This window comes from Pseudophryne corroboree, unplaced genomic scaffold (genome assembly GCF_028390025.1).
Source record: "Pseudophryne corroboree isolate aPseCor3 unplaced genomic scaffold, aPseCor3.hap2 scaffold_407, whole genome shotgun sequence".
NCBI classification, from domain to species: domain Eukaryota; kingdom Metazoa; phylum Chordata; class Amphibia; order Anura; family Myobatrachidae; genus Pseudophryne; species Pseudophryne corroboree.
In genome coordinates this window covers 350,099-365,781 of record NW_026970044.1, presented here as the reverse complement: position 1 = coordinate 365,781, position 15,683 = coordinate 350,099, and the positions used below count along the sequence as shown (strand labels likewise).

General features: G+C 47.7%; 20 non-coding genes and 3 pseudogenes across 20 annotated transcripts; 22 read left to right on the top strand and 1 right to left on the bottom strand.

Annotated features, from left to right (window-relative positions):
* Positions 1 to 381: 381 nt before the first annotated feature.
* Positions 382 to 455, bottom strand: TRNAN-AUU (transfer RNA asparagine (anticodon AUU)). The gene has a single exon. It is a non-coding gene; the product is annotated as a tRNA-Asn (tRNA).
* A 2,838-nt stretch (positions 456 to 3,293) lies between these two features.
* On the top strand, positions 3,294 to 3,457 carry LOC135024354 (U1 spliceosomal RNA). The gene has a single exon (XR_010221184.1). It is a non-coding gene; the product is annotated as a U1 spliceosomal RNA (small nuclear RNA).
* Positions 3,458 to 3,609: 152 nt separating this feature from the next.
* On the top strand, positions 3,610 to 3,772 carry LOC135024295 (U1 spliceosomal RNA). The gene has a single exon (XR_010221137.1). It is a non-coding gene; the product is annotated as a U1 spliceosomal RNA (small nuclear RNA).
* A 671-nt stretch (positions 3,773 to 4,443) lies between these two features.
* LOC135024333 (U1 spliceosomal RNA) lies at positions 4,444 to 4,607 on the top strand. Its single transcript, XR_010221164.1, has one exon. It is a non-coding gene; the product is annotated as a U1 spliceosomal RNA (small nuclear RNA).
* Positions 4,608 to 4,759: 152 nt separating this feature from the next.
* On the top strand, positions 4,760 to 4,922 carry LOC135024297 (U1 spliceosomal RNA). The gene has a single exon (XR_010221139.1). It is a non-coding gene; the product is annotated as a U1 spliceosomal RNA (small nuclear RNA).
* Positions 4,923 to 5,593: 671 nt separating this feature from the next.
* On the top strand, positions 5,594 to 5,757 carry LOC135024332 (U1 spliceosomal RNA). The gene has a single exon (XR_010221163.1). It is a non-coding gene; the product is annotated as a U1 spliceosomal RNA (small nuclear RNA).
* A 152-nt stretch (positions 5,758 to 5,909) lies between these two features.
* Positions 5,910 to 6,072, top strand: LOC135024313 (U1 spliceosomal RNA). The gene has a single exon (XR_010221153.1). It is a non-coding gene; the product is annotated as a U1 spliceosomal RNA (small nuclear RNA).
* A 665-nt stretch (positions 6,073 to 6,737) lies between these two features.
* LOC135024289 (U1 spliceosomal RNA) lies at positions 6,738 to 6,901 on the top strand. Its single transcript, XR_010221131.1, has one exon. It is a non-coding gene; the product is annotated as a U1 spliceosomal RNA (small nuclear RNA).
* A 152-nt stretch (positions 6,902 to 7,053) lies between these two features.
* LOC135024311 (U1 spliceosomal RNA) lies at positions 7,054 to 7,216 on the top strand. The gene has a single exon (XR_010221151.1). It is a non-coding gene; the product is annotated as a U1 spliceosomal RNA (small nuclear RNA).
* Positions 7,217 to 7,887: 671 nt separating this feature from the next.
* On the top strand, positions 7,888 to 8,051 carry LOC135024341 (U1 spliceosomal RNA). Its single transcript, XR_010221171.1, has one exon. It is a non-coding gene; the product is annotated as a U1 spliceosomal RNA (small nuclear RNA).
* Positions 8,052 to 8,203: 152 nt separating this feature from the next.
* LOC135024310 (U1 spliceosomal RNA) lies at positions 8,204 to 8,366 on the top strand. The gene has a single exon (XR_010221150.1). It is a non-coding gene; the product is annotated as a U1 spliceosomal RNA (small nuclear RNA).
* A 646-nt stretch (positions 8,367 to 9,012) lies between these two features.
* On the top strand, positions 9,013 to 9,176 carry LOC135024343 (U1 spliceosomal RNA). Its single transcript, XR_010221174.1, has one exon. It is a non-coding gene; the product is annotated as a U1 spliceosomal RNA (small nuclear RNA).
* A 152-nt stretch (positions 9,177 to 9,328) lies between these two features.
* LOC135024307 (U1 spliceosomal RNA) lies at positions 9,329 to 9,464 on the top strand (annotated as a pseudogene).
* Positions 9,465 to 10,162: 698 nt separating this feature from the next.
* LOC135024331 (U1 spliceosomal RNA) lies at positions 10,163 to 10,326 on the top strand. The gene has a single exon (XR_010221162.1). It is a non-coding gene; the product is annotated as a U1 spliceosomal RNA (small nuclear RNA).
* Positions 10,327 to 10,478: 152 nt separating this feature from the next.
* On the top strand, positions 10,479 to 10,641 carry LOC135024309 (U1 spliceosomal RNA). Its single transcript, XR_010221149.1, has one exon. It is a non-coding gene; the product is annotated as a U1 spliceosomal RNA (small nuclear RNA).
* Positions 10,642 to 11,287: 646 nt separating this feature from the next.
* LOC135024353 (U1 spliceosomal RNA) lies at positions 11,288 to 11,451 on the top strand. Its single transcript, XR_010221183.1, has one exon. It is a non-coding gene; the product is annotated as a U1 spliceosomal RNA (small nuclear RNA).
* Positions 11,452 to 11,603: 152 nt separating this feature from the next.
* Positions 11,604 to 11,766, top strand: LOC135024308 (U1 spliceosomal RNA). Its single transcript, XR_010221148.1, has one exon. It is a non-coding gene; the product is annotated as a U1 spliceosomal RNA (small nuclear RNA).
* A 671-nt stretch (positions 11,767 to 12,437) lies between these two features.
* On the top strand, positions 12,438 to 12,601 carry LOC135024330 (U1 spliceosomal RNA). Its single transcript, XR_010221161.1, has one exon. It is a non-coding gene; the product is annotated as a U1 spliceosomal RNA (small nuclear RNA).
* A 164-nt stretch (positions 12,602 to 12,765) lies between these two features.
* LOC135024326 (U1 spliceosomal RNA) lies at positions 12,766 to 12,952 on the top strand (annotated as a pseudogene).
* A 671-nt stretch (positions 12,953 to 13,623) lies between these two features.
* LOC135024293 (U1 spliceosomal RNA) lies at positions 13,624 to 13,787 on the top strand. The gene has a single exon (XR_010221135.1). It is a non-coding gene; the product is annotated as a U1 spliceosomal RNA (small nuclear RNA).
* A 152-nt stretch (positions 13,788 to 13,939) lies between these two features.
* LOC135024314 (U1 spliceosomal RNA) lies at positions 13,940 to 14,081 on the top strand (annotated as a pseudogene).
* A 692-nt stretch (positions 14,082 to 14,773) lies between these two features.
* On the top strand, positions 14,774 to 14,937 carry LOC135024334 (U1 spliceosomal RNA). Its single transcript, XR_010221165.1, has one exon. It is a non-coding gene; the product is annotated as a U1 spliceosomal RNA (small nuclear RNA).
* Positions 14,938 to 15,089: 152 nt separating this feature from the next.
* On the top strand, positions 15,090 to 15,252 carry LOC135024300 (U1 spliceosomal RNA). The gene has a single exon (XR_010221141.1). It is a non-coding gene; the product is annotated as a U1 spliceosomal RNA (small nuclear RNA).
* Positions 15,253 to 15,683: the final 431 nt, after the last annotated feature.

Sequence of the window (15,683 nt, the reverse complement as noted above, 5' to 3'; positions counted from 1 at the left end):
ATTGAAATGAGGATGCATCTTGCTGCCTTTCCAATGAAGCAAGTTTAATTTAGTAATAGGTGAAAAACCATCCCTACAAAGGTGTTAATCAGAGACTTGGCTTTGTGGACACTTTTCAGAGAACAAATTTGTTAGCATAAAAATAAAGCCAGAAAATGAAGAGCTGTTTAATCACTCAATTGGATTTTTTTTGCCAGCATATTTTTTTTCTCTGCAACCCACTGCTAAATTGTGCTTCCTAGCTGTTTTTTATAAAATCACTGAATCAAATCTAACTCTGATTACATCAGAGAAGGCCAGGTACCCTACACCATAACATGGGGTTTGAAATTTTGACTTGTCTACTTAAAGTTCACCAAAATCTGATAACAAGGTCAATTAGGTCCCTGGGTGGGATTGAACCACCAACCTTTTGGTTAATAGCCAAACACACTAACCGATTGCGCCACAGAGACACTTTGCAAAAAGTACATACTGACAAAGGCTAATAAGCATTCATCTAAAACGTTTCCTAGAAAAACTTTAAAAAGTCAATAATCTGGAGAGTTTTTGTAAGATGTTTCTTCCATCAACCAACGAAGAAACACATTGGTACTTTCCCATGATGAGTGAGTGCTTCAGGATCTCTTGCACTTACATGTGCAGCAGAGTACTGCAATGGAAGCATGCTGGGCCCATAACCCAGAAGTAGGCAGATTGAAACTATCCTTTGCTATATGCATTTTTTTTGTTAATTTAAGTAATCAAAACTGGGATTGATATTTTTGCTCTTTTATTTTTACTTAAAGTACAATAACTTTTACCATTTTAATTTGTTTTAATAGTATATTGACAGTATTGTTTTCTTTCAAAAATCCACTTCATTTTCTTTACCCTATTATTAAAATGGTAATTGACAAAAACAAACTACATTGTCACCAGAAGAGCAATACAAAATGTACAAGTGATATATTAAATTCATCTTTCCAGCTTGAATTTCAATGATGCATTGGGTCAACAATTTTGTGAGAAACATCTTCACCCTTAAATAAAGATTTTCTTAATTCCTTACCTGTGTGCTAATTAGAAATGACCTTGTTTTCACATTAAACAGACTTCCACATGAGAAAGCAGCAAGGATGCAGTGGCGTTAATGTTTCCTGGTGTCAACCTGTATTATTTCAGTAGACATTGAAATGAGGATGCATCTTGCTGCCTTTCCAATGAAGCAAGTTTAATTTAGTAATAGGTGAAAAACCATCCTTACAAAGGTGTTAATCAGAGACTTGGATTTGTGGACACTTTTCAGAGAACAAATTTGTTAGCATAAAAATAAAGCCAGAAAATGAAGAGCTGTTTAATCACTCAATTGGATTTTTCTGCCAGCATATTTTTTTTCTCTGCAACCCACTGCTAAATTGTGCTTCCTAGCTGGTTTTTATAAAATCACTGAATCAAATCTAACTCTGATTACATCAGAGAAGGCCAGGTACCCTACACCATAAGAGGAGGTTTGAAATTTTGACTTGTCTAATTAAATATCTCCAAAATCTGATCACAAGGTCAATTACGTCCCTGGGTGGGATTGAACCACCAACCTTTTGGTTAATAGCCGAACACACTAACCAATTGCGCCACAGAGACACTTTGCAAACAGTACATACTGACAAAGGCTAATAAGCATACATCTAGAACGTTTCCTAGAAAAACATTAAAAAATCAATAATCTGGAGAGTTTTTGTAAGATGTTTCTTCCATCAACTAATGAATAAACACATTGGTACTTTCCCATGATGAGTGAGTGCTTCAGGATCTCTTGCACTTACATGTGCAGCAGAGTACTGCAATGGAAGCATGCTGGACCCATAACCCAGAGGTAGGCAGATTGAAACTATCCTTTGCTATATGCATTTTTTTTTGTTAATTTAAGTAATCAAAACTGGGATTGATATTTTTGCTCTTTTATTTTTACTTAAAGTACAATAACTTTTACCATTTTAATTTGTTTTAATAGTATATTGACAGTATAGTTTTCTTTCAAAAATCCACTTAATTTTCTTTACCCTATTATTAAAATGGTAATTGAAAAAAAAAACTACATTGTCACCAGAAGAGCAATACAAAATGTACAAGTGATATATTAAAATCATCTTTCCAGCTTGAATTTCAATGATGCATTGGGGCAACAATTTTGTGAGAAACATCTTCACCCTTAAATAAAGATTTTCGTAATTTCTTACCTGTGTGCTAATTAGATATCACCTTGTTTTCACATTAAACAGACTTCCACATGAGAAAGCAGCAAGGATGCAGTGGCGTTAATGTTTCCTGGTGTCAACCTGTATTATTTCAGTAGACATTGAAATGAGGATGCATCTTGCTGCCTTTCCAATGAAGCAAGTTTAATTTAGTAATAGGTGAAAAACCATCCCTACAAAGGTGTTAATCAGAGACTTGGCCTTGTGGACACTTTTCAGAGAACAAATTTGTTAGCATAAAAATAAAGCCAGAAAATGAAGAGCTGTTTAATCACGCAATTTGATTTTTTTGCCAGCATATTTCTTTTTCTCTGCAACCCACTGCTAAATTGTGCTTCCTAGATGTTTTTATAAAATTACTGAATCAAATCTAACTCTGATTACATCAGAGAAGGCCAGGTACCCTACACCATAACAGGGGGTTTGAAATTTTGACTTGTCTACTTTAAGATCACCAAAATCTGATAACAAGGTCAATTAGGTCCCTGGGTGGGATTGAACCACCAACCTTTTGGTTAATAGCCGTACATACTAACTGATTGCGCCACAGAGACCTTTTTACTTGCCTTACAGAGCAGCTCTGGAGCTGTTACAGTGCCCAGCTGCTGCAAGAAATCAGCTTGAATGCTTAAGGGGCTGGGGCATAGCCAACATGAGCCCCACACCGAAGGAGGGTGGAGGTGTTTAATGCGAACTAGGGGTCATCCAAGCGCCGCAAAAGGCCGCCATGCCCTGCACGCCCCTTTTCTCTTTTCATATGCAGACGAGGGTTGAAGCCAACTTTGACCCACTGCTTGGATGACATCACCATATGCAAATCCATCTGCTGCAGGCCTTCCCCCAAGAATGCTTGCACTAGTTGTTGCATTTGGTTTGTTGTTTGGGGGTGCTTCAGTATTAGGCAGCCTTCTGCCCTCCCATGTTCATCTGAAAATATGTGTTCTCCCTGCAGTTGTTGTCCCCAGATGAGAGTTCCCTTGTGCTGCCTCAGTTGAATCTCCTTTACTTGACAGAGATGTGCCTGAGCAGCGGCCCTCCCCAGCTCTATCCCAAATCATACTTATTTTGCATAGGAGATACCATGGTCATGAAGATTGTTCTCCCAGGGTGAGGTTCATTCATTGCATTCTGGGTATGCTGACCCCTATGATTTCCCCAAATGTAGGAAACTCGACTGCATTATTTGTGGTAGTGGGGGACTGTGTTTGTGCTTTCCTCTGGTCAGCTCTGGTAAAAGTCAGATTTCTTTGTCTCAGATCTTCCTCTAGCCTTGTTCTTTTTTCTAGAGTTCCCTTGCGCTGCCTCAGTTGGATCTCCTTCACTTGACAGGGGGGTACCCGAGCAGCAACCCTCCCCAGCTCTAGCCCAACTCCTACTTACCTGCCAGGTGAGATACTATGATCATGAAGGTGCTTCTCCCAGGGCAAGGCTCACCCATTGCACTCTGGGTGTGCTGCTCCTGCGATTTCCCCAAATGTGGGAAACTTGACTGCATAATTTGTGTTTCCCCTGGTCGGCTCTCGTATAATTCAGATCTCTTTGTCTCAGGTCTCTCTCTAGCCTAGTTTGCTGTCTGTTTCCACTTCTCTTTTCTTGAGCCGCTCCCTTCTATGCCCTTGCGCACTATCCTGACTTCTCCCGTCTGCTTACTTTGTGCTTTCCATTGCACAATGCAAACTACAGGTAGTACTGCAGGGCCCACACCCTTTTACTTGCCTTACAGAGCAGCTCTGGGGCTGTTACAGTGCCCAGCTGCTGCAAGAAATCAGCTTGAATGCTTCAGGGGCTGGGGCATAGCCAACATGAGCCCCACACCGAAGGAGGGTGGAGGTGTTTAATGCGAACTAGGGGTCATCCAAGCGCCGCAAAAGGCCGCCATGCCCTGCACGCCCCTTTTCTCTTTTCATATGCAGACGAGGGTTGAAGCCAACTTTGACCCACTGCTTGGATGGCATTACCATATGCAAATCAATCTGCTGCAGGCCTTCCCCCAGGAATGCTTGCACTAGTTGTTGCATTTGGTTTGTTGTTTGGGGGTGCTTCAGTATTAGGCAGCCTTCTGCCCTCCCATGTTCATCTGAAAATATGTGTTCTCCCTGCAGTTGTTGTCCCCAGATGAGAGTTCCCTTGTGCTGCCTCAGTTGAATCTCCTTTACTTGACAGAGATGTGCCTGAGCAGCGGCCCTCCCCAGCCCTATCCCAAATCATACTTATTTTGCATAGGAGATACCATGGTCATGAAGATTGTTCTCCCAGGGTGAGGTTCATTCATTGCATTCTGGGTATGCTGACCCCTGTGATTTCCCCAAATGTGGGAAACTCGACTGCATTATTTGTGGTAGTGGGGGACTGTGTTTGTGCTTTCCTCTGGTCAGCTCTGGTAAAAGTCAGATTTCTTTGTCTCAGATCTTCCTCTAGCCTTGTTCTTCTTTCGAGAGTTCCCTTGTGCTGCCTCAGTTGGATCTCCTTCACTTGACAGGGGGGTGCCCGAGCAGCGACCCTCCCCAGCTCTAGCCCAACTCCTACTTACCTGCCAGGTGAGATACTATGATCAGGAAGGTGCTTCTCCCAGGGCAAGGCTCACCCATTGCACTCTGGGTGTGCTGCTCCTGCGATTTCCCCAAATGTGGGACACTTGACTGCATAATTTGTGTTTCCTCTGGTCGGCTCTCGTATAATTCAGATCTCTTTGTCTCAGGTCTCTCTCCAGCCTAGTTTGCTGTCTGTTTCCACTTCTCTTTTCTTGAGCCGCTCCCTTCTATGCCCTTGCGCACTATCCTGACTTCTCCCGTCTGCTTACTTTGTGCCTTCCAACGCACAATGCGAACTACAGGTAGTGCTGCAGGGCCCACACTCTTTTACTTGCCTTACAGAGCAGCTCTGGAGCTGTTACAGTGCCCAGCTGCTGCAAGAAATCAGCTTGAATGCTTCAGGGGCTGGGGCATAGCCAACATGAGCCCCACACCGAAGGAGGGTGGAGGTGTTTAATGCGAACTAGGGGTCATCCAAGCGCCGCAAAAGGCCGCCATTCCCTGCACGCCCCTTTTCTCTTTTCATATGCAGACGAGGGTTGAAGCCAACTTTGACCCACTGCTTGGATGACATCACCATATGCAAATCCATCTGCTGCAGGCCTTCCCCCAGGAATGCTTGCACTAGTTGTTGCATTTGGTTTGTTGTTTGGGGGTGCTTCAGTATTAGGCAGCCTTCTGCCCTCCCATGTTCATCTGAAAATATGTGTTCTCCCTGCAGTTGTTGTCCCTAGATGAGAGTTCCCTTGTGCTGCCTCAGTTGAATCTCCTTTACTTGACAGAGATGTGCCTGAGCAGCAGCCCTCCCCAGCCCTATCCCAAATCATACTTATTTTGCATAGGAGATACCATGGTCATGAAGATTGTTCTCCCAGGGTGAGGTTCATTCATTGCATTCTGGGTATGCTGACCCCTGTGATTTCCCCAAATGTGGGAAACTCGACTGCATTATTTGTGGTAGTGGGGGACTGTGTTTGTGCTTTCCTCTGGTCAGCTCTGGTAAAAGTCAGATTTCTTTGTCTCAGATCTTCCTCTAGCCTTGTTCTTCTTTCGAGAGTTCCCTTGTGCTGCCTCAGTTGGATCTCCTTCACTTGACAGGGGGGTGCCCGAGCAGCGACCCTCCCCAGCTCTAGCCCAACTCCTACTTACCTGCCAGGTGAGATACTATGATCATGAAGGTGCTTCTCCCAGGGCAAGGCTCATCCATTGCACTCTGGGTGTGCTGCCCCTGTGATTTCCCCAAATGTGGGAAACTTGACGGCATAATTTGTGTTTCCACTGGTCGGCTTTCATATAATTCAGATCTCTTTGTCTAAGGTCTCTCTCCAGCCTAGTTTGCTGTCTGTTTCCACTTCTTTTTTTTTGAGCCCCTCCCTTCTATACCCTTGTGCACTATCCTGACTTCTACTCCTGTCTGCTTACTTTGTGCCTTCCAATGCACAATGCAAACTACAGGTAGTGCTGCAGGGCCCACAACCTTTTACTTGCCTTACAGAGCAGCTCTGGAGCTGTTACAGTGCCAAGCTGCTGCAAGAAATCAGCTTGAATGCTGGGGCATTGCCAATATGAGCCCCACACCGAAGGAGGGTGGGGGTGTTTAATGCGAACTAAGGGTCATCCAAGCGCCGCAAAAGGCCGCCATGCCCTGCATACCCCTTTTCTCTTTTCATATGCAGATGAGGGTTCCAGCCAACTTTGGCCCACTGCTTGGATGACATCACTGTATGCAAATCCGTCTTCTGCAGACCTTCCCCCAGGAATGCTTGTACTAGTTGTTGCATTTGGTTTGTTGTTTGGGGGTGCTTCAGTATTAGGCAGCCTTCTGCCCTCCCATGTTCATTTGAAAATATGTGTTCTCCCTGCAGTTGTTGTCCCCAGATGAGAGTTCCCTTGTGCTGCCTCAGTTGAATCTCCTTTACTTGACAGAGATATGCCTGAGCAGCGGCCCTCCCCAGCCCTATCCCAAATCATACTTATTTTGCATAGGAGATACCATGGTCATGAAGATTGTTCTCCCAGGGAGAGGTTCATTCATTGCATTCTGGGTATGCTGACCCCTGTGATTTCCCCAAATGTGGGAAACTCGACTGCATTATTTGTGGTAGTGGGGGACTGTGTTTGTGCTTTGCTCTGGTCAGCTCTGGTAAAAGTCAGATTTCTTTGTCTCAGATCTTCCTCTAGCCTTGTTCTTCTTTCGAGAGTTCCCTTGTGCTGCCTCAGTTGGATCTCCTTCACTTGACAGGGGGGTGCCCGAGCAGCGACCCTCCCCAGCTCTAGCCCAACTCCTACTTACCTGCCAGGTGAGATACTATGATCAGGAAGGTGCTTCTCCCAGGGCAAGGCTCACCCATTGCACTCTGGGTGTGCTGCTCCTGCGATTTCCCCAAATGTGGGACACTTGATTGCATAATTTGTTTTTCCTCTGGTCGGCTCTCGTATAATTCAGATCTCTTTGTCTCAGGTCTCTCTCCAGCCTAGTTTGCTGTCTGTTTCCACTTCTCTTTTCTTGAGCTGCTCCCTTCTATGCCCTTGCGCACTATCCTGACTTCTCCCGTCTGCTTACTTTGTGCCTTCCAACGCACAATGCGAACTACAGGTAGTGCTGCAGGGCCCACACCCTTTTAGTTGCCTTACAGAGCAGCTCTGGAGCTGTTACAGTGCCCAGCTGCTGCAAGAAATCAGCTGGAATGCTTCAGGGGCTGGGGCATTGCCAACATGAGCCCCACACCGAAGGAGGGTGGGGGTGTTTAATGCGAACTAAGGGTCATCCAAGCGCCGCAAAAGGCCGCCATGCCCTGCATACCCCTTTTCTCTTTTCATATGCAGATGAGGGTTCCAGCCAACTTTGGCCCACTGCTTGGATGACATCACTGTATGCAAATCCGTCTTCTGCAGACCTTCCCCCAGGAATGCTTGTACTAGTAGTTGCATTTGGTTTGTTGTTTGGGGGTGCTTCAGTATTAGGCAGCCTTCTGCCCTCCCATGTTCATCTGAAAATATGTGTTCTCCCTGCAGTTGTTGTCCCCAGATGAGAGTTCCCTTGTGCTGCCTCAGTTGAATCTCCTTTACTTGACAGAGATGTGCCTGAGCAGCGGCCCTCCCCAGCCCTATCCCAAATCATACCTATTTTGCATAGGAGATACCATGGTCATGAAGATTGTTCTCCCAGGGTGAGGTTCATTCATTGCATTCTGGGTATGCTGACCCCTGTGATTTCCCCAAATGTGGGAAACTCGACTGCATTATTTGTGGTAGTGGGGGACTGTGTTTGTGCTTTCCTCTGGTCAGCTCTGGTAAAAGTCAGATTTCTTTGTCTCATATCTTCCTCTAGCCTTGTTCTTCTTTCGAGAGTTCCCTTGTGCTGCCTCAGTTGGATCTCCTTCACTTGACAGGGGGGTGCACGAGCAGCGACCCTCCCCAGCTCTAGCCCAACTCCTATTTACCTGCCAGGTGAGATACTATGATCAGGAAGGTGCTTCTCCCAGGGCAAGGCTCATCCATTGCACTCTGGGTGTGCTGCTCCTGCGATTTCCCCAAATGTGGGACACTTGACTGCATAATTTGTGTTTCCTCTGGTCGGCTCTCATATAATTCAGATCTCTTTGTCTCAGGTCTTTCTCCAGCCTAGTTTGCTGTCTGTTTCCACTTCTCTTTTCTTAAGCCGCTCCCTTCTATGCAGTTGCGCACTATCCTGACCTCTCCCGTCTGCTTACTTTGTGCCTTCCAACGCACAATGCATACTACAGGTAGTGCTGCAGGGCCCACACCCTTTTACATGCTTTACAGAGCAACTCTGGAGCTGTTACAGTGCCCAGCTGCTGCAAGAAATCATCTTGAATGCTTCAGGGGCTGGGGCATAGCCAACATGAGCCCCACACCGAAGGAGGGGTCATCCAAGCGCCACAAAAGGACACCATGCCCTGCACATCCCTTTTTTCTTTTCATATGCAGACGAGGGTTGAAGCCAACTTTGACCCACTGCTTGGATGACATCACCATATGCAAATCAATCTGCTGCAGGCCTTCCCCCAGGAATGCTTGCACTAGTTGTTGCATTTGGTTTGTTGTTTGGGGGTGCTTCAGTATTAGGCAGCCTTCTGCCCTCCCATGTTCATCTGAAAATATGTGTTCTCCCTGCAGTTGTTGTCCCCAGATGAGAGTTCCCTTGTGCTGCCTCAGTTGAATCTTCTTTACTTGACAGAGATGTGCCTGAGCAGCGGCCCTCCCCAGCCCTATCCCAAATCATACCTATTTTGCATAGGAGATACCATGGTCATGAAGATTGTTCTCCCAGGGTGAGGTTCATTCATTGCATTCTGGGTATGCTGACCCCTGTGATTTCCCCAAATGTGGGAAACTCGACTGCATTATTTGTGGTAGAGGGGGACTGTGTTTGTGCTTTCCTCTGGTCAGCTCTGGTAAAAGTCAGATTTCTTTGTCTCAGATCTTCCTCTAGCCTTGTTCGTCTTTCGAGAGTTCCCTTGTGCTGCCTCAGTTGGATCTCCTTCACTTGACAGGGGGGTGCCCGAGCAGCGACCCTCCCCAGCTCTAGCCCAACTCCTATTTACCTGCCAGGTGAGATACTATGATCATGAAGGTGCTTCTCCCAGGGCAAGGCTCACCCATTGCACTCTGGGTGTGCTGCTCCTGCAATTTCCCCAAATGTGGGACACTTGACTGCATAATTTGTGTTTCCCCTTGTCGGCTCTCGTATAATTCAGATCTCTTTGTCTCAGGTCTCTCTCCAGCCTAGTTTGCTGTCTATTTCCACTTCTCTTTTCTTGAGCCGCTCCCTTCTATGCCCTTGCGCACTATCCTGACTTCTCCCGTCTGCTTACTTTGTGCCTTACAATGCACAATGCAAACTACAGGTAGTGCTGCAGGGCCCACACCCTTTTACTTGCCTTACAGAGCAGCTCTGGAGCTGTTACAGTGCCCAGCTGCTGCAAGAAATCAGCTTGAATGCTTCAGGGGCTGGGGCATAGCCAACATGAGCCCCACACCGAAGGAGGGTGGAGGTGTTTAATGCGAACTAAGGGTCATCCAAGCGCCGCAAAAGGCCGCCATGCCCTGCACGCCCCTTTTCTCTTTTCATATGCAGACGAGGGTTGAAGCCAACTTTGACCCACTGCTTGGATGGCATTACCATATGCAAATCAATCTGCTGCAGGCCTTCCCCCAGGAATGCTTGCACTAGTTGTTGCATTTGGTTTGTTGTTTGGGGGTGCTTCAGTATTAGGCAGCCTTCTGCCCTCCCATGTTCATCTGAAAATATGTGTTCTCCCTGCAGTTGTTGTCCCCAGATGAGAGTTCCCTTGTGCTGCCTCAGTTGAATCTCCTTTACTTGACAGAGATGTGCCTGAGCAGCGGCCCTCCCCAGCCGTATCCCAAATCATACTTATTTTGCATAGGAGATACCATGGTCATGAAGATTGTTCTCCCAGGGTGAGGTTCATTCATTGCATTCTGGGTATGCTGACCCCTGTGATTTCCCCAAATGTGGGAAACTCGACTGCATTATTTGTGGTAGTGGGGGACTGTGTTTGTGCTTTCCTCTGGTCAGCTCTGGTAAAAGTCAGATTTCTTTGTCTCAGATCTTCCTCTAGCCTTGTTCTTCTTTCGAGAGTTCCCTTGTGCTGCCTCAGTTGGATCTCCTTCACTTGACAGGGGGGTGCACGAGCAGCGACCCTCCCCAGCTCTAGCCCAACTCCTATTTACCTGCCAGGTGAGATACTATGATCAGGAAGGTGCTTCTCCCAGGGCAAGGCTCATCCATTGCACTCTGGGTGTGCTGCTCCTGCGATTTCCCCAAATGTGGGACACTTGACTGCATAATTTGTGTTTCCTCTGGTCGGCTCTCATATAATTCAGATCTCTTTGTCTCAGGTCTTTCTCCAGCCTAGTTTGCTGTCTGTTTCCACTTCTCTTTTCTTAAGCCGCTCCCTTCTATGCAGTTGCGCACTATCCTGACCTCTCCCGTCTGCTTACTTTGTGCCTTCCAACGCACAATGCATACTACAGGTAGTGCTGCAGGGCCCACACCCTTTTACATGCTTTACAGAGCAACTCTGGAGCTGTTACAGTGCCCAGCTGCTGCAAGAAATCATCTTGAATGCTTCAGGGGCTGGGGCATAGCCAACATGAGCCCCACACCGAAGGAGGGGTCATCCAAGCGCCACAAAAGGACACCATGCCCTGCACATCCCTTTTTTCTTTTCATATGCAGACGAGGGTTGAAGCCAACTTTGACCCACTGCTTGGATGACATCACCATATGCAAATCCATCTGCTGCAGGCCTTCCCCCAGGAATGCTTGCACTAGTTGTTGCATTTGGTTTGTTGTTTGGGGGTGCTTCAGTATTAGGCAGCCTTCTGCCCTCCCATGTTCATCTGAAAATATGTGTTCTCCCTGCAGTTGTTGTCCCCAGATGAGAGTTCCCTTGTGCTGCCTCAGTTGAATCTTCTTTACTTGACAGAGATGTGCCTGAGCAGCGGCCCTCCCCAGCCCTATCCCAAATCATACTTATTTTGCATAGGAGATACCATGGTCATGAAGATTGTTCTCCCAGGGTGAGGTTCATTCATTGCATTCTGGGTATGCTGACCCCTGTGATTTCCCCAAATGTGGGAAACTCGACAGCATTATTTGTGGTAGTGGGGGACTGTGTTTGTGCTTTCTTCTGGTCAACTCTGGTAAAAATCAGATTTCTTTGTCTCAGATCTTCCTCTAGCCTTGTTCCTCTTTCGAGAGTTCCCTTGTGCTGCCTCAGTTGGATCTCCTTCACTTGACAGGGGGGTACCCGAGCAGCGACCCTCCCCAGCTCTAGCCCAACTCCTACTTACCTGCCAGGTGAGATACTATGATCATGTAGGTGCTTCTCCCAGGGCAAGGCTCACCCATTGCACTCTGGGTGTGCTGCCCCTGTGATTTCCCCAAATGTGGGAAACTTGACTGCATAATTTGTGTTTACCCTGGTCGTCTCTCGTATAATTCAGATCTCTTTGTCTCAGGTCTCTCTCCAGCCTAGTTTGCTGTCTGTTTCCACTTCTCTTTTCTTGAGCCGCTCCCTTCTATGCCCTTGCGCACTATCCTGACTTCTCCCGTCTGCTTACTTTGTGCCTTCCAACACACAATGCAAACTACAGGTAGTGCTGCAGGGCCCACACCCTTTTACTTGCCTCACAGAGCAGCTCTGGAGCTGTTACAGTACCCAGCTGCTGCAAGAAATCAGCTTGAATGCTTCAGGGGCTGGGGCATTGCCAACATGAGCCCCACACCGAAGGAGGGTGGAGGTGTTTAATGCGAACTAAGGGTCACCCAAGCGCCGCAAAAGGCCGCCATGCCCTGCACGCCCCTTTTCTCTTTTCATATGCAGACGAGGGTTGAAGCCAACTTTGACCCACTGCTTGGATGGCATTACCATATGCAAATCAATCTGCTGCAGGCCTTCCCCCAGGAATGCTTGCACTAGTTGTTGCATTTGGTTTGTTGTTTGGGGGTGCTTCGGTATTAGGCAGCCTTCTGCCCTCCCATGTTCATCTGAAAATATGTGTTCTCCCTGCAGTTGTTGTCCCCAGATGAGAGTTCCCTTGTGCTGCCTCAGTTGAATCTCCTTTACTTGACAGAGATGTGCCTGAGCAGCGGCCCTCCCCAGCCCTATCCCAAATCATACTTATTTTGCATAGGAGATACCATGGTCATGAAGATTGTTCTCCCAGGGTGAGGTTCATTCATTGCATTCTGGGTATGCTGACCCCTGTGATTTCCCCAAATGTGGGAAACTCGACTGCATTATTTGTGGTAGTGGGGGACTGTGTTTGTGCTTTCCTCTGCTCAGCTCTGGTAAAAGTCAGATTTCTTTGTCTCAGATCTTCCTCAAGCCTTGTTCTTCTTTCGAGAGTTCCCTTGTGCTGCCTCAGTTGGATCTCCTTCACTTGACAGGGGGGTGCCCGAGCAGCGACCCTCCCCAGCTCCCTCCCCAGCTCTAGCCCAACTCCTACTTACCTGCCAGGTGAGATACTATGATCAGGAAGGTGCAAGGCTCACCCATTGCACTCTGGGTGTGCAAGGTGCAAGGCTCACCCATTGCACTCTGGGTGTGCTGCTCCTGCGATTTCCCCAAATGTGGGAAACTTGACTGCATAATTTGTGTTTCCTCTGGTCGGCTCTCGTATAATTCAGATCTCTTTGTCTCAGGTCTTTCTCCAGCCTAGTTTGCTGTCTGTTTCCACTTCTCTTTTCTTGAGCCGCTCCCTTCTGTGCCCTTGCGCACTATCCTGACCTCTCCCGTCTGCTTACTTTGTGCCTTCCAACGCACAATGCATACTACAGGTAGTGCTGCAGGGCCCACACCCTTTTACATGCTTTACAGAACAGCTCTGGAGCTGTTACAGTGCCCAGCTGCTGCAAGAAATCATCTTGAATGCTTCAGGGGCTGGGTCATAGCCAACATGAGCCCCACACCGAAGGAGGGTGGAGATGTTTAATGCGAATTAAGGGTCATCCAAGCGCCACAAAAGGACGCCATGCCCTGCACATCCCTTTTTTCTTTTCATATGCAGACGAGGGTTGAAGCCAACTTTGACCCACTGCTTGGATGACATCACCATATGCAAATCCATCTGCTGCAGGCCTTCCCCCAGGAATGCTTACACTAGTTGTTGCATTTGGTTTGTTGTTTGGGGGTGCTTCAGTATTAGGCAGCCTTCTGCCCTCCCATGTTCATCTGAAAATATGTGTTCTCCCTGCAGTTGTTGTCCCCAGATGAGAGTTCCCTTGTGCTGCCTCAGTTGAATCGCCTTTACTTGACAGAGATGTGCCTGAGCAGCGGCCCTCCCCAGCCCTATCCCAAATCATACTTATTTTGCATAGGAGATATCATGGTCATGAAGATTGTTCTCCCAGGGTGAGGTTCATTCATTGCATTCTGGGTATGAGGACCCCTGTGATTTCCCCAAATGTGGGAAACTCGACTGCATTATTTGTGGTAGTGGGGGACTGTGTTTGTGCTTTCCTCTGGTCAGCTCTGGTAAAAGTCAGATTTCTTTGTCTCAGATCTTCCTCTAGCCTTGTTCTTCTTTCGAGAGTTCCCTTGTGCTGCCTCAGTTGGATCTCCTTAACTTGACAGGGGGGTGCCCGAGCAGCGACCCTCCCCAGCTCTAGCCCAACTCCTACTTACCTGCCAGGTGAGATACTATGATCATGTAGGTGCTTCTCCCAGGGCAAGGCTCACCCATTGCACTCTGGGTGTGCTGCCCCTTTGATTTCCCCAAATGTGGGAAACTTGACTGCATAATTTGTGTTTCCCCTGGTCGGCTCTCATATAATTCAGATCTCTTTGTCTCAGGTCTCTCTCCAGCCTAGTTTGCTGTCTGTTTCCACTTCTCTTTTCTTGAGCCGCTCCCTTCTATGCCCTTGCGCACTATCCTGACTTCTCCCGTCTGCTTACTTTGTGCCTTCCAACGCACAATGCGAACTACAGGTAGTGCTGCAGGGCCCACACCCTTTTACTTGCCTTACAGAGCAGCTCTGGAGCTGTTACAGTGTCCAGCTGCTGCAAGAAATCAGCTTGAATGCTTCAGGGGCTGGGGCATAGCCAACATGAGCCCCACACCGAATGAGGGTGGAGGTGTTTAATGCGAACTAGGGGTCATCCAAGCGCCGCAAAAGGCCGCCATGCCCTGCACGCCCCTTTTCTCTTTTCATATGCAGATGAGGGTTGAAGCCAACTTTGACCCACTGCTTGGATGACATCACCATATGCAAATCCATCTGCTGCAGGCCTTCCCCCAGGAATGCTTGTACTAGTTGTTGCATTTGGTTTGTTGTTTGGGGGTGCTTCAGTATTAGGCAGCCTTCTGCCCTCCCATGTTCATCTGAAAATATGTGTTCTCCCTGCAGTTGTTGTCCCCAGATGAGAGTTCCCTTGTGCTGCCTCAGTTGAATCTCCTTTACTTGACAGAGATGTGCCTGAGCAGCGGCCCTCCCCAGCCCTATCCCAAATCATACTTATTTTGCATAGGAGATACCATGGTCATGAAGATTGTTCTCCCAGGGTGAGGTTCATTCATTGCATTCTGGGTATGCTGACCCCTGTGATTTCCCCAAATGTGGGAAACTCGACTGCATTATTTGTGGTAGAGGGGGACTGTGTTTGTGCTTTCCTCTGGTCAGCTCTGGTAAAAGTCAGATTTCTTTGTCTCAGATCTTCCTCTAGCCTTGTTCCTCTTTCAAGAGTTCCCTTGTGCTGCCTCAGTTGGATCTCCTTCACTTGACAGGGGGGTGCCCGAGCATCGACCCTCCCCAGCTCTAGCCCAACTCCTACTTACCTGCCAGGTGAGATACTATGATCATGAAGGTGCTTCTCCCAGGGCAAGGCTCACCCATTGCACTCTGGGTGTGCTACACCTGCAATTTCCCCAAATGTGGGACACTTGACTGCATAATTTGTGTTTCCCCTGGTCGGCTCTCGTATAATTCAGATCTCTTTGTCTCAGGTCTCTCTCCAGCCTAGTTTGCTGTCTGTTTCCCCTTCTCTTTTCTTGAGCCGCTCCCTTCTATGCCCTTGTGCACTATCCTGACTTCTCCCGTCTGCTTACTTTGTGCCTTCCAATGCACAATGCAAACTACAGGTAGTGCTGCAGGGCCCACACCCTTTTACTTGCCTTACAGAGCAGCTCTGGAGCTGTTACAGTGCCCAGCTGCTGCAAGAAATCAGCTTGAATGCTTCAGGGGCTGGGGCATAGCCAACATGAGCCCCACACCGAAGGAGGGTGGAGGTGTTTAATGCGAACTAGGGGTCATCCAAGCGCCGCAAAAGGCCGCCATGCCCTGCACGCCCCTTTTCTCTTTTTTGATATGCAGACGAGGGTTGAAGCCAACTTTGACCCACTGCTTGGATGGCATTACCATATG